General features: G+C 53.2%; 1 protein-coding gene across 1 annotated transcript in view; it reads left to right on the forward strand.

Annotated features, from left to right (window-relative positions):
• The window catches only part of LOC111146368 (leucine rich repeat containing 8 VRAC subunit A), a 28018-nt gene that overhangs the window by 1256 nt on the left and 11810 nt on the right, over positions 1-14952 (forward strand). The window contains exon 2 of the mRNA XM_022501900.1: positions 1966-2072. The gene's annotated coding sequence lies outside the window, so the exon portion shown is untranslated. The remainder of the gene's footprint in view (positions 1-1965; positions 2073-14952) is intronic.

The raw sequence follows: 14952 nt of genomic DNA on the forward strand, positions 1-14952 counted from the left end.
ACACTGGCATTGCCTTCATGAAGGTCAAGTCTTTCTCTGGCTTGTGAGGGGAGGCAAGGACAGATGGCTTGTGCTGAAGTACTGGAGAGAAACTGGGGCATGAATGGCGGGCCTCTGCCTTCCTGTCTTCCCAGTCTTAGAGGTGCTTTGGGGTCTGGTCTAATGTCTCTCTGCCTTCCAGGATACAGAGCAGGGGCCCAAGAAATGTTTGTGACTCCCCTCCCCCCCAACTCAATGCTGTATTTTTGTACTCCATTCTGCGGGCACACCCACTAGGAAGCAGTTTCCTTTGCAAACTTCAAGTGGCCTTTCTGGACAGAGGGGACTCCTGAGGATTGCCCCATTGGGTCAGAACTTGGGGAAGTGGCTGGGCCTTGGGTTGCTGCCTGGCTTGGCCTGGACCTCACCTGTAGGAGCTGAAGGGAAGAGATCACCTGGGTTCCTGACTCCCTCTCCTGAGAGTGGAGGCGATTCCGGATTTTCACATGAGGACACTGAGGCACAGGGTGATGGTCTAAGACCTCATGAGGAGTCAGGTGGGATGGGTGTAGGGTCCTAGAGCCCAGCACACCGTCTCTCCATCCTTGATCCTTCAATCATTCATTCGTTCATTCATCCATTTAGCCATTCTTTAGTAAGTACCTGGCCCGGACCAAGAATGATGCTAGAGAACACAGTTCCTGGCCGCCTGAGCTGCGGTCTGGGAGGAGAGGCAGGCAGGAAAGCATTGACACCGTGGCCAGCATAATAATAGAAATATTACAGAGGAAGGAGGCATTAGCTCTGGGTGAATATGTTGGCGGTGGTCAGCGTGTATTTCCCGGAAGAGGGAGGACTAGAAGAATCAGTGACCGGGAGTCCCAAGGCCTGAGTTCTGGTTCAGGCTGTGCCATGGGCAGGTGACTGGGCTGTCCAGCCTCAGCGGGGACCCTGTCCTTGAGGAGCACGGGGTGGGGGTAGAGTCTGGCTTAGAGGCCTCTGTGCCTTTACAGCTAACTCTAGGTACTTCTCTGCTGGCTGCCGTCACCCTGTGTGGGTTTGCTGGGTAAATGACCTATCTCTCCTCCAGGCTGAGTACTGTCTTCTGCTTCTTTCCTCCCAGCACGGTGCCTGGCATGGAGTGGGTGCGTGAGGTGCTCACTGGTACACGTGGTTAAAGGCTCCACAGTCCCTCCCAGAGCCATTCAGTTCCCTTTGTCCGCCCGTGCACTCCCCACCCGCACTCCCTCCTTCCTCTCAACTCCTGCTTATCCTTTGGCCTTTCTTGGTGGCTGAGCCGCCATCCCGACTCCTAGTGGTTTAGACACTCCCTGCCCCCAACCCCTACTGTGGTCTGATCATAACTTCCCACCTCACCCTGCTGACTTGGCCTTTTCAGTTTTGTGAATGGTTCTGAGCAGTGCCTGGGGTGTAGTAGTTGCTTACTAAATGCTCCCTGACTCATAGGTGCCAGCTGGAATTTGTGTTTGAGTTGAACTCGTGTGTCTGGGCTGAGGCTGTGTCTTCGCCTGAACTCAACTCGCCCCCCTGTGGCTCCTGTCTCGCCACCTTTCTCCTCCGGTCCGAGATCTACGCAGACTGAACCACTCAGCACTGTCTAGATGTCATGTTCTCTCCCTTCTGGGCAAACTTGTGCTGTTACTTCTGCCTGGGATGTTTTTTCTCCCGCTTCTGCTCTTCCTCAAGAGTCAGTTCGGGCAACACCTTGTCCAGGGAGGCCTGCCCACCCCAACTCCCCGGTCTCGGTCTAGTGCTTCCTCCACGTTCCCCTCGCTGCCCGGTGCCCCCAGCAGAGCCCTGGGCTCCCCAAAGCCAACTGTAACGGTAACTTGGCATCTCCCAGTAGCCTGTCTGGTTCCCTCTTGTCACCCCAGGAGCTCAGCCGTGGGCCTGGCACCGAGCAAGCGCTCAGGGAACGTTGGCAGCACAGCAGGGAACGCTGACGGAAGCTCTTACTTCTCATAGGGAGGCTGCTTCCATGGAGCGAGAGGAATGCCAAGACCCTGCCCAGACAGACGTGGGCCAGCCTCAGCACCGGCAGCCAGCACGCAGATAGCAGAGTCGTCCACGGGGTAAGGATGGGGCCCCTCTCCCTCCAGGCCAGCCCTGAGTCAGGTGTCTTCCCCAGCTTAGGGGACAAAGGGCGCTCTCTCCATCTCTGCGGTCCTTTGCTCTCCTTACCCAGGGCATCCAGGGCAAAGGCGGCAGGAGACAGCACGCTGCTTCCTTCTCCCGACTCAGCGGCTGGCGGGGGAAGGTGCGGCTGCTGGACTTCAGATGCCCGTGTTAAGTCTCATTGTGAACCTCAGTTCTTTTCTCTCGGCGCAGATCTTGTCAGTCTGGGCTGTTAACCAGACCATCTTGTGACCACGTCTTCCGAAGTGTGTTGCGTGGAACACCAGTTTCTGTGGTCATGGTGGTTTGATAACCCTGGGAAACAGGTTGTCCCCACTGCGGGACTTCTTAGCCTTGACTGTGCGGAGTGAGCTTGACCTCCTCAGAGAGGGAGCCGGCGCGCTGTGTGTCCCCACACTTATTTGATCACGTGGACCCCTTTGGGGACCAGGGTTCCTAGACCTGCACTTTGGAAACCAGTTCCCAAAGGCAGGAGAGTGCCCTGGTTAAAGACCCAGACTTCGTGGTCAGACATGGGTTTGAATCTTCTCTGTCATGTGTTCAGTGAGTGATGGGGGGCCAGTCACCCTGCCTCTCTGAGCCTCAGTTTCCTGAGCTATAAAGCGGCCATAATTTTAGCACCTTACCTCCCCGTAGGGTATTTTCAAGATTAAATGTGTTGATAGAGGGAAGGCACTTAGAGTATGTCCGTCCCGGGACTGTTCCGTAGGCCGAGCGGCATTGGGTGGCCCATTTTATAATTTATAAAACCACCGTTATTGGTGATTTTTTCTGGCCATTTGAGGACGTTCAGGCAGTGGCCTTTGTCCCTTGTTTACAGTTGTGGAAACTGAGGTTCAGAGGGGGGAAGCCGCTTGCCCAAGAGTTCAGGAAGGAAGGAGGGATGTGGGGCTGGAGCCAGATCCCAGAATCCCAGGTCGGGGTCCTTTGCTGTGCGCCCGAGGCCTCCCTGCAGCCACCTGTCCCCTTGGCTTTTGGTTAAGGAAGACCTGGCCCTCTCTAGCGTGGATTTTAAGAGAAATAAGAATCTTTTTTGGGAGGGGGGGTAATTACCAACATAGTTGCGCGTTCACTGTTATGTTTTTGTAATGTTTTGATTTTGATGTCATGGAAAGCGAAAGTCTCCTGTGATCCCCATCCCCAGAGATATAGACGGGGAGGAGTGCGCTGTTCCACATGTATCATTACTGTTTGCTTACCTTTCCCACGTCAAGTGTCGGTAGAGCTGTTGCTTCGCGGTTTGCCCCCATTTCATTCCCCCCCCCGGCACCCCCCCACCCCCTGCCAGGACCTCTTTCCCAGGCAAGCGTGGATCTGCGTGTGAGTCCCATCGGCACGGCCCTGTTGCTCCCCTCTTCGCCACCCTGGGGTTCAGAGCCGTGTGTGAGGGCATTTACAGCAGCAGCACAGGGGGGTTAGGAAACGCCTGTTGTGTGATTTTGTTGACTCTCCTGTTTATTGGGACAAGGTCAGCAAACCCCAGCCCTGCCCTGCTGGAGTTTCCTTTTGGTTTTGAGGAGCTTTGCCTCCTGGAGAGGAGAGGGGAGGCCTGAGCTGAGGTCTCTCTGGCCAGGGATGAGCAGGAAGCAGCAGGTCCTACTTATCTGAGATCAGAATTCCTCCTCCGTGCCAGGGACAGCGTGGAGGCAACAGCATGGGCAGGCCTGGGAGGTTTTAGTCTCTGCTGTCCGCCTGGGGCAGTGGCCAGGTTGGGGGTTGGGAGGGACATGCACGAGTTGCCGTGTTGTCTGAGTGTGGCTCGGACTCATTTACCCCGGCAGTGCCCTGGGGAAGTCTTGGTCCCTTCAGAGTGCTCTTTTCAGGTTTTGGATTTTTGTGTTTTTTTCTTTAAAGATTTTATTTATTTGACAGAGAGAGAGAGTGAGAGAGGGAACGTGAGCAGGGCGGGTGGGAGAGGGAGAAGCGGGCTCCCTGCGGGGCTCGATCCCAGGACCCTGAGATCATGACCTGAACCGAAGGCAGATGCTCAACTACTGAGCTACCCAGGTGCCCCTTAAGATTTCATTTTTAAGTAATCCTACATCCAGCATGGGTCTCAGACTCACAACCCCAAGATCAGGTGTCACACCACCAACTGAGCCAGCCAGGTGCACCCCTCTCCTTTCAGGTTGGGTTTTTTTTTTTTTTTTTTTTAATTTATTCATTGAGAGAGACAGTGAGAGCATGAGCAGGAGGAGGGAGAAGCTGAGAGAGAGGGAGAAGCTGATTCCTTGATGAGCAGGGAGCCTGACATGGGGCTCGATCCCAGGACCCCAGGATCATGACCTGAGCTGAAGGCAGAAGCTTCACCGACTGAGCCACCCAGGCGCTCCCCCTTTCGGGTTGTAACCTGGAGGGTGGGCAGGTGGGGAGAGGGCTGCCCTGTGACCTGGGTCGAAAGACACTCTGTAGGGACAGGAGGGGTTTCAGGTCTGGCCGCCTGCTTTGTGGTCTGGTAGGGTCCGTCCCTGGTGGGCTCGTCAGGCTCACTGGCCTGTCTTCCTCCCCTGTGTTTCTTCCTGTTCTTTCCCTGCAGTCTCTTTTTCTTCTCGTTGGAGTCACTTCTGACCCCAGGAGTTGGCCTCTCCGCCTTCTCCCTCCTCCTAGTAGCAGGGCCTTCATGTCCCCGGTCGTCCTCCGAGGCCGAGGTCTGAGCACCAGGAGGGCAGTGCGCCGGGTCACCGCATAGACATAGCAGCCCTCCCCTGTGATGTGGTTCCACCATTTTTGCAGGTTCAAGGCCAAGGTTCGGAGGGACGAGAGCTCTTGCATGGGTGGCAAAGCTGGGACTTGAACCCAGATGTTTGCCTTGGCAGCCTGGGCTCTTTGTACCCCACCTTCCGCTTTTCTTCTCCAGGTTCTTAGGCTCTGGGGCACTTCCGAGCTGCCCAGGGGCTTGCTTTCAGTGCTGGGTTCCCCGGGACCGCCTTCACCCCCCGCCCAGCAAACACCTGCAGAGTCTGACCTGGGGATGGGATGGGGGGCAGGAATCTGCATTTTGAGGACACTGCCAGGCCGGCGTGAGGCTGGCGGGCTGCAGATGCCGCGCAGGGCGACGCGTTCAGCCCTGGTCCCGGCCTCTGATTGGCCCTTGGTGTAGAGGCAGGGCCAAGCTCCCCTCAGGACTGGGGGTTCTAGTGACTCCCCAGTATGTGCAGGGGGGTTCACCATCCCTCTTCAAGGATGTGTGGGACCGAGGTTTCCAGAATGGCTCTTACTCCCAGCCACAAACGTCCCCTGCTGTCTTTCCCAGTGCGTTCCTACTGCATCTCGTAGCAAGTTCTATGTTTAACTGTCTCTTGAGGGCCGGAAACCTCAAAATTAAATGGACTGCTGCCATTCAGCCTGCCGGGAGCAATGTTCCCCCGGAAGGAAAGTGGCTCTAGAATTCCCAGACACCTTCAGAGGTGCTGTGGCCAAACTCGCCCTCTGACAGGGTGGGCTGTTGACAGGTGTGCTGAGCAGGGGCTGGGCACACGGGGATCCTGCCCTTCCCCCCTCTCTCCGGCTCCCTGAGTCTCGATCTCTGGGGGGCAGCCCCCCTCCAGCCCGGAGAGCCGGGCCACAGACAACTTAGGTTGGCCTCAGTCCCGGTCCCCTGGGGTCTCACAGATGTGTCTGCAGCCTCCCGTGGGTGCTCCAGCCTGCCATTCCGTAGCCGGTCCTGGCACGTGGTGCTGGTGCTCGTAGCCGACTGAAGCCCCTCTGTCCCCATGGGCCCAGACCTGGCAGAGTGGGGCTCCCTTCTAGAGTTTCCTTCGAGCTATCCCTGCGACACCAGAGGCATCTGCGTGTGTTCTGCTGGGGTTCCCTGCAGACCGCTTGGTTCCTTGTGCCCCTCAGGAAAAGGGGGTCTTGTTCTAGGAAGCATTTCCGGGGTTCTGGGTGTGCAGGGAGGGCTCGGGAGGCCTGCTTGCCTTTGAGGCAGATTGACGTCACAGAAAGTCAGCCCTGTGGGGCTCTGTCCCACCACCTCCTGGCTCTGTGGCCTTGGGTGGGTCACTTAATATCTCCTCAGTAAAGACACCGGTGAAACCTGGCAAGACAGTGACAGCAGCTAACACTGTAGTCTTAACTACGCGGCGGGCGCTGGGCCAGAGCTATCCACGGACTGTCATTCAGTCCTTGCTATAAAGTCATGAACCATTTTACAGATGAGGAAACCAGAGCCCTGGGAGGGAAAGTTGGTGACTTTCCCAAGGTCACCCACAAGTGAAATGACGGGGAGCCAGGAAGCAGTGGGCACAGTGTTGGCGCGTCGTCTGTCTCAGTAGCCGGGGGCTCCAAAGCCAGCCTGGTGGGGTGAGGGGGCAGCTCGGGCTTCCAGCCTGGCCTGCTGCTCCATGGGCTTGGCTTGGGAGCCCCCGGTGGGTGTCCCTCACTGGTTACCCTTCACCCCGAAAGGTAGGCCACAGCCTGGCAAGATCGCAAGAGGACAGACCTGTTTGGGAGGCCCAGCCCAAATGTGAGAGCAGTTTGGAAACAAAACTTGTGCCTTCCGCCTCCTGCCCTGACTGTGTCCCCTCTTCCTTTCCCGGGAAGTGAGGGTGTGCCTTTCTCTGTGGGCTGAGTGCCAAGCCAGGCAGTGCCCCCAGCCCATGGCTGACTCACCCCAAGTGGGTGTGGGGGCCTAGAGGGCAGTGCTCTGCTCATGAGTGGGTGGGGGCTGTGCTCAGCTGATGATGAGGTGAGACCTTTCCTCCCACTCCTGGCTCTGGGACCAGAGGAGGCCCAGGGGTGCTGACCGAGGAGGAGAGTCACAGGCCCGGAGCCCTTACGGGACAGGGCCACTGACCCACTGTCTTCCTCAGGCCTCTGGGGAATGGCCCTTCCCCCTTCCCTGGGAGCACGGCGGAGGGACAGACCGCCTTCCCAAGTGTGGTACGAGGAGGGGTGCCAGCCTCCTGCCTCCCCTCTTGCCCGGGAAGCTTGCCCAGCATCTCTATTTGGTCTTGAACAAAAGGCTTTCTGTGCCCTGTTTCCCCGCAGCCCAGCCTGCTGGCCCTGGCTCGAGTGTGAAAGTGTAGGCCTGCAGGCTGACACAGGGGCTAGGGCATGCTTGGGTGGTCTGCCTCTGGGCTGGAGTGGGCTGCAGGGCATTTCTCTGACTCTCTTCCCTGTCTGGAAGAAGCATTCAAGGGAAATCAACAATGTCGAGAGATCCCTAAGGGGTGGTCTGAAAGCAAATCACCAACTCTCAGCCTCCATCCTTTCCTGGGGCCCTGAGCTTGGCAGGGGCTCCAGAAGTTCAAGGCTTTTGAGTGTAGCCTGTGTGATGGGGCAGGTCCTGGAGGGCTCCTGTGCCTGTCCTTGTGGCTTAGCCCGGACCTGGGTGTCTTCCCCAAATGAGCTCCAGGAGGGTTTTCTGCGATGGCAGGTGCGCTGTGACCAGAGCGCACCTTCCTCTGGGCAACAGGCAGGATACATTATGTCATTGAAGTAGTCACAGTAAGCCCCTGAGGTCAGTTCAGCAATATTGCCATTTTGCAGTTGAGGAAACTGAGGCTCAGAGCAAAGGACGTTTGTTCCCAGGGTCTGAGCTTACCCAGCCTGGGCTCTCCTTCCATACAGGGAGGACGGCACCCTGTGGAGTGTCTGTCACCTGGGTGGGGCAGGCTGGGCGGGCTCACCTTCTCCTAACACGGTAGATGGCAGGTACTTCTTGTAAACTTTTACAGTCTCTGAAACCACACAGTGAGGAAGGTCTCTTCTCCCCAGATATTTTTCCTACTCCTAAAAGCTCCTGTTTTAAATGATAGAAGAGTGCGTCGTATAGACAACCCTCTCCAATCTTATCCACCCGTGGACTTAACGATATACAATTCTATGTATAGCTTTCCAGATTTTTCTATGCATACAGCCATAAGTTACTGATAGAATTTTTTTTCGAAGAAGAATGAGATCATGCTTCTCTTTTCTAACTTCATTAAATTGCGGTCAGATGCACGTAACTGGAAAATTACCGTCCTCACCATTTTTAAGTGTCCCTTCAGCAGCTTTAACACTGTCATGTCCAGGGGCAGCCACCACAGATCTCCAGAATTTGTGTTCATCTTGCAAACTGGAAACGCCCTACCAGTAAACACTCACTCCGCACCTTCCCCTCCCCCAGCCGCTGGCGTGCACCCTTCTACTTTCTGTGTTTATGAATTTGCCTGCTTACCTCATATGAGTGGATTCCTGCAGGATTTGTCCTTTGCGACTGGCTTCTTCCACAGAATCTATGTTTTCCTCTACTGGATAGCATTTTTTTTTTTTTTTTTTTTTTTTTTTTTTTGTAATATCCCTTTGGACATATTTTGGGTCCCTGTATCCAGAGAGATGAGACAGGGAGCACTATTCTTATTTTAAAGCTGTGAAAACCGAGCCTGGGGCTAGTAATTGGTCCTGGGGTCATGGAAGGATTTCAGAGGAGAGCTGGCTTTGAACCTGTGTCTTCTGCAGCTCCAAAGCTTACGCTCTTTGCACTCCCTGAGATCTGCCTGCCATCAAGGGAAAGATAGGGACTCCCCCGGTTGCTTCTCTGACCTCCCCTCTACCTCCCCAGGGGCGGGGATCCTCCAGCCTTGCCAGAGGAATCCAGCCCAGCTTCTCCCTACCTGTGCCGTGAGCTCCGTGGAAAGGGTCTGGCTGCCTCCTCCCAACTTGGGCAGCTCCCTAGGGGCAGGGCAGCACCAGGCAGGGGTGGGACTGCCTTCTGCAGAGTCAGGATCGTCGGAGACCACAGGTGCTGCAGCTCTGGTCAGCAGCAGGCTCATTGGAAAGAGGAGCTGAATTTGCTGCCCTGGCAATGAATGGGTCCAGACCTGCTGCCTCCTGCTGAGCCTGGCAGGTGCGAGGACCAGAGAGGAAACCTGCCAGGAGGGGTAGAAGCGGGTGATTATTTTGGTAAATTTTGTATGAAGTAATCTAAGTACACAGAGAAGGTTGAAACCAGAGCAAATATCATATCCAGGACTCAGCTTTGTCAGACCTTCATGTTTTTCACGAATTGCTTCAGATATAGTCTCTCTCTTTCTCAAAATATTTGGGACACAAGTGAAGCATCTTCCCCAATCCCTTTCTCTTCCCTCTCTGGATGAAATTATTATCTTTTTTTTTTTTTTTAAGATTTTATTTATTTATTGGACAGAGAGAGAGAGAGAACACAGGCAGGGGGAGCGGGAGAGGGAGAATCAGGCTTCCCGCCGAGCAGGGAGCCGGTGTGGGGCTCAATCCCAGGACCCCGAGATCTTGACCCGAGTCCAAGCCAGACACCTAACGACCGAGCCACCCAGGTGCCCCTGAAATCATTATCTTGATCCGGGGGCTCTCCGTGCACGCTTCTGTAGCTGTACTAGGGTACATACGGTATAGAAACTCTTGCGTAACCCATAAGGAATTAGTCTGTAGCGTGTTTTCTGGCTCAGGTTTTTTTTTTTTTTTTTGTTTTTTTTTTTTTTTTTTTTTTTTTTTTTTTTTTTTTTTTTTTTTTTAATTTTATTTTTCATAAACATATAATATCTTTTTATCCCCAGGGGTACAGGTCTGTGAATCGCCAGGTTTACACACTTCACAGCACTCACCATAGCACATACCCTCCCCAATGTCCATAATCCCAACCCCCCACACCCCCCCATTAACCCTCAGTTTGTTTTGTGAGATTAAGAGTCACTTATGGTTTGTCTCCTTCCCAATCCCATCTTGTTTCATTTACTCTTCCCCTACCCCCTTAACCCACCATGTTGCATCTCCTCTCCCTCATATCAGGGAGATCATATGATAGTTGTCTTTCTCCGATTGACTTATTTCGCTAAGCATCAGGTTTGTTTTTGAGGTCTGTTCTTGTTGGTACGTGCAGGTATAGATGATTAATTCGCTGCTTTAGCATTCCAGTGTGTGAGGATGATGATTTATCCTTTCTACTGATGATGGATAGGTGGCTGCTGACTTGCTGCCGTTAGGAACAACGCCTCCGTGAGCATTTTTGTCCATGGCTCCACGTGTGTGTAAAACAGCTCTCTGATTCTCTGAGATCTCTAACTAGGAGAGAAGTGGCTAGATTGTAGGATGTGTGCTTCCTAATCTCAGGGGGGAATTCAGCATTTTTGCCAGTCACAGGGTAGTGAAATGGCCTCTGATTGCATTTCCTGATTAGTAACGAGGTTAGGAATTAATTTCATATATTAATTGCCATTTGCATTTTTTCTTACGAAAAAATTTCTTTCTCTTCATTTTTTTTTCAAGATTTATTTACTTTAGAGAGAGAGCATGCACACGTGTGTGTGCATGAACTCACGGCAGGTTGGGGGGGCAAGGGGAGGGAGGGAGAGAACCTCAAGCAGATTCCCTACTGAGTGCGGAGCCCAACTCCAGGCTCTATCTCACGCCCCGGAGATCATGACCTGAGCCGAAATCAAGAGTCAGATGCTCAACTGACCGAGCTGCCCTATTTCTGTATTTCGCCGTTTCTTTCTGTTGGACTGTCTCTTTTTTGGGTTTGTAGGAGTTCTGTATTTGTCCGTGATAGTAATCCTTTGTAGTTATGCACATTGCAAAGATCTCTAACAAGTCTGTGGGTTCTTTTTACTTATTACATTCTTTGGTGTGCATACATTTTAACTTAATGTGACCAAGGTATCAGCCTTCTCCTGTAAGGATGAAGGATGCCTCTTTGTGATGGGAAATCCTTTCCCGTCCTAAGTTGATCTTTTAGCTCTTTCTTTAAACATTTTCAGGTTTTGGCTTAGGTCTTCAGTTCATTGGAATTTATTTTCTTTCTTTTTTTTTTTTTTTAAAGATTTTATTTATTTATTTGTTAGAGAGAGAGAGAGCATGAGCACAGGCAGACAGAGTGGCAGGCAGAGGCAGAGGGAGAAGCAGGCTCCCCGCTGAGCAAGGAGCCCGATGCGAGACTCGATCCCAGGACCCTGGGATCATGACCAGAGCCGAAGGCAGCCGCTTAACCAACTGAGCCACCCAGGTGTCCCTGGAATTTATTTTCATATAAGGAAATGGATGAGGCTATGCCTTTTTCACACGAGTAGCTGAGAGCCAGCTCCGTTCATGGACGCCCGCTCTTTCCCCCTGATCCACAAAGCCAACACTGTCACGTCAGTTTCCTGACATTTCAGGGTCTGTTTCTAGGCTTGCTCTTCTGTTCCTGTGGTCCATCCATCTATCCCTTCGTCAGCACCACACTGGCTGAATGCCTGTAGCTTTGTAGAAAGTGTTCTCCCACCTTGTTCTTCCAAGTTGTTGTAGGTATTCTTTTTTTTTTTTTTAAGATTTTATTTGTGAGAGAGAGAGAGAGCAAGAGAGAGGGAGTGCACGAGCAGAGGGAGGGACAGGGAGAGAGAAACAGAGAATCTCAAGCAGACTCAGTGCTGACTGCAGAGCCCAACATGGGGCTCGATCTCACCACTTGGAGATCATGACCTGAACCGAAATCAAGAGTCAGATACTAGGGGCGCCTGGGTGGCTCAGTGGGTTGAGCCTCTGCCTTTGGCTCAGGTCATGATCTCAGGGTCCTGGGATCAAGCCCCGTGTCGGGCTCTCTGCTCAGCAGGGAGCCTGCTTCCCCCCCCACCGCCTCTGTCTGCCTCTCTGCCTACTTCTGATCTCTCTCTCTCTCTCTGTCACATAAATAAATAAAAATCTTAAAAAAAAAAAAAAAAAGCAGAAGCTCAACCCACTGAGCCACCCAGGCGCCCCTAGTATCTGACTCTTGATTTCGGTTCAGGTCATGATCTCCAAGTGGTGAGATCGAGCCCCATGTTGGGCTCTGCAGTCAGCACTGAGTCTGCTTGAGATTCTCTGTTTCTCTCTCCCTGTCCCCCTCTGTCCGCCTGTCTCCCCACTCTTCTTCCCTCTCCCTCTCTCTGCCAAAAAAAAAAAAAAAAATCTAAAAAAAAAAAAAAAAAGTCAGATACTCAACCGACTGAGCCACCCAGGCTCCCCTGTTACCTACGTCGGCATTAACATACTCCAGACAGTTTTCCTCTCACCAAGTCATCAGGTGTCTTGCTCTAATGTGTTTTCCTTATTTCATGGTATTCTATCGTCTGATCATTTGATAAGTATTTAACCAGTCAGCTCATAATGGGCATCTGGCTGGTTTCCAGTTTTCCTAGGGCATGAATAACGCCATGATGAACATTCCCGTAACTGATTCTTGTGCTAGAATCTTTCCCAGACAATATCTGCCCTCCCTCCTACTGCCTCCTTCCCGGGCTTTGCCCAGTTCAGCAGATCTCTCCACCGTATTCTGGGCTCTACCTAAAGGACCCGGATGAATCTGGAGTGGCCGCTGTCCCGTGGGGCTCCCCACCCTCCCAAGTCCCTCTGGGTGGCCTCTTGGCCACTGCCTCCTGAGCTTTTCCTGGGTACAACCAGAGGTTTCCCATCTCAGTGGTGATGTTGATCCCTGACTTCTAGGAGGGCACCGTCTCCGGCTCAGAGTGAGGCCTCTGTTCTGGAAGAAGGAGAAGTAGCCGGACCAGAACTCAGAGGACAGCAAGGCAAATTGCCTTTTTGTCTTTTCTCAGCCGCCTGAGTTTAACTTGTTCATCTTTGTCCTCTCTATTCAGGATCCTCTCCAAATTCTCCTCCTCTTACGGCAGAGACCTGACCTGATCTGACCCAATTCCCCATTGCCCTCCCTGAACTGTCCTCTCAGGGCTTTAAAAGAACGCCTGATCCCCATACTCGAGGGCCAACCTCTCTCTCTTTTCCTTCCTTCCTTCCTGCCTTCCTTGCTCTTTTTTCTCTTTCTTTCTTTCTTTCTCCCTCTCTCTGCTTTCCTTCCTTCCAAGATTTTATTTATTTATTTGAGAGAGAGAGAGAGAGAACTTTGAGAGAGAGAGAGAGCACAAGCAAGGGAGGTGGGGAAAGGGAGAAGCAGGCTCCCTGCTGAGCAAGGAGCCCAGTGTGGGGCTCAATCCCAGGACCCTGAGATCATGACCTGAGCCAAAGGCAGATGCTTAACTGGCTGAGCTGCCCAGGCGCCCTCTTTCTTCCTTTCTTTTTTTCTTTCTTGCTTTCAGCTGTTTCTTTGGAACTCTGCTATTGTTTCAATCACAAAGATTATGCACACTGATTGAAAAAAAAAATTACAGTTTCCTTTCATTCTATTTCTTTTTTTTTTTTTTAAGATTTTATTTATTTATTTGACAAACAGAGTTCACAAATAGGCAGAGAGGCAGGCGGGGGGTGGGGGAAGTAGGTTCCCTATTGAGCAGAGAGCCCGATGCCATGCCAGACTCAATCCCAGGACCCTGGGATCACGACCTGAGCTGAAGGCAGAGGTTTTAACCCACTGAGCCACCCAGGCGCCCCATCCTTTCATTCTATTTCTTATTCCCACTCTGAGAGGCCATCCCTCCCCACAGTGCAGGGACTTTGGTCAAGGGTTTATGGGACTGTATTTATTTATTTTTCTGGATCTCGCTTATTTCCTCAGTAGCCTTACAGACAGAGCTCCTTGGTCCACTGAAAAGGCCACATTGCATTCTAGTGGCAGGAGGTGCTCACTGCCCTGCTCGGGCCAGGCCCCGCCTACCTGCGTCTCTGCCAGGTGACTGCGAGGCCTGTGGGTGGCTTTCCTTCTTCCATTTCCTTCCTTTCTGCTCCTGTTCTGGGCACTTTTCAATTACCCCTGACGGTCTGTTGAGGTCAGGGTTGGTCTGGGGGGTCAGGCCCTCGTCTGATTCAGCCCCCTTCCTCAAATCGGGGGTTGCTAAGGCTCAGAGACATGGAGACACCTGCCCAGGGTCACTCCACTATCCAGGCCGGAGCCCCAGCTGACCCTGCTGTCCCTCTAGCACTAAGCTCACACCACGTAGCTCGGGGCTTGCTCTCCTCCTGACCCGGGGGCCACACACAGGCATTTTGGAAATCCTCATTTCTGTGACTTCTGATAGTCCTGAGAACTTGGTGGGGCATCTGTTCCTACCCCCCAGTTTATGGACGGGGAGACCAGCGTGCCACCTTCTAGGGAAGGAGTCCTGACTCCTGGACACGTCATTCCCTCCATGCCAGTGAGAGGCAGGAGTGACCAGGACAAGGGGGTGTCTGCTGGCATCAGCGGCTCTGGAACCAAGTCTCGCTGGCAGACCTCGGGATGGGATGCAGTTGGAAGGGAGGCGTCCACGATGGGCCCAGGTCTGGGATCACATGCCTCTGGGTACCTTGACCATCTTTTACAAAATGTGGTCACATCCACAACAGAGTCTCTGCTCCCTTCAGGACAGCGAAACAGGCCCTGGGAGGGAAGCTGTTCCACACCCCTGCTAGGACGCCGTACCATTTAGGGAGGGCTCAGTACAGGGAGGGAATGAGCACACTGGCTGCCCGAAATGGCCTGGAAAGGGTTCTTTCTGTAACTGGGAAGGAAAATCCCCACTTCTTGGATCTGCCCCATTTCCCTATGGTACTCTCCCGACTGGACCAGCCCTGTTCCAAGGCAGCTGCCATGTGGGATCTGCCTGACCACCATGGCCCCCTGGAGGCCCTGCATGCCAGGGCTCCCCTGTGGATTTGTCTTTGAAGGTGGCCTCTGTCACTTACAGGTGGTGTGAAGTTGGGCACATGGCTTTTCTCTCTGAGCCTCAGTTTTTCCCTGTCTGTAAAATGGTTATAGAGAATATTTCAGCCTTAAAAAGGAAGGGAAGGGACGCCAGGGTGGCTCAGTTGGTCAAGCAGCTGCCTTCCGCTCAGGTCATGATTCCAGGGTCCTGGGATTGAGACCCACATCGGGCTCCTTGCTCAGCGGAGAGCCTGCTTCTCCCTCTCCCTCTGCCTGCTGCTCTGCTTACTTGTGCTCTCTCTCTTTCTCTC

The sequence above is a fragment of the Enhydra lutris genome, unplaced genomic scaffold (assembly GCF_002288905.1).
Source record: "Enhydra lutris kenyoni isolate GAN:26980312 unplaced genomic scaffold, ASM228890v2 scaffoldscaffold13, whole genome shotgun sequence".
NCBI lineage: Eukaryota > Metazoa > Chordata > Mammalia > Carnivora > Mustelidae > Enhydra > Enhydra lutris.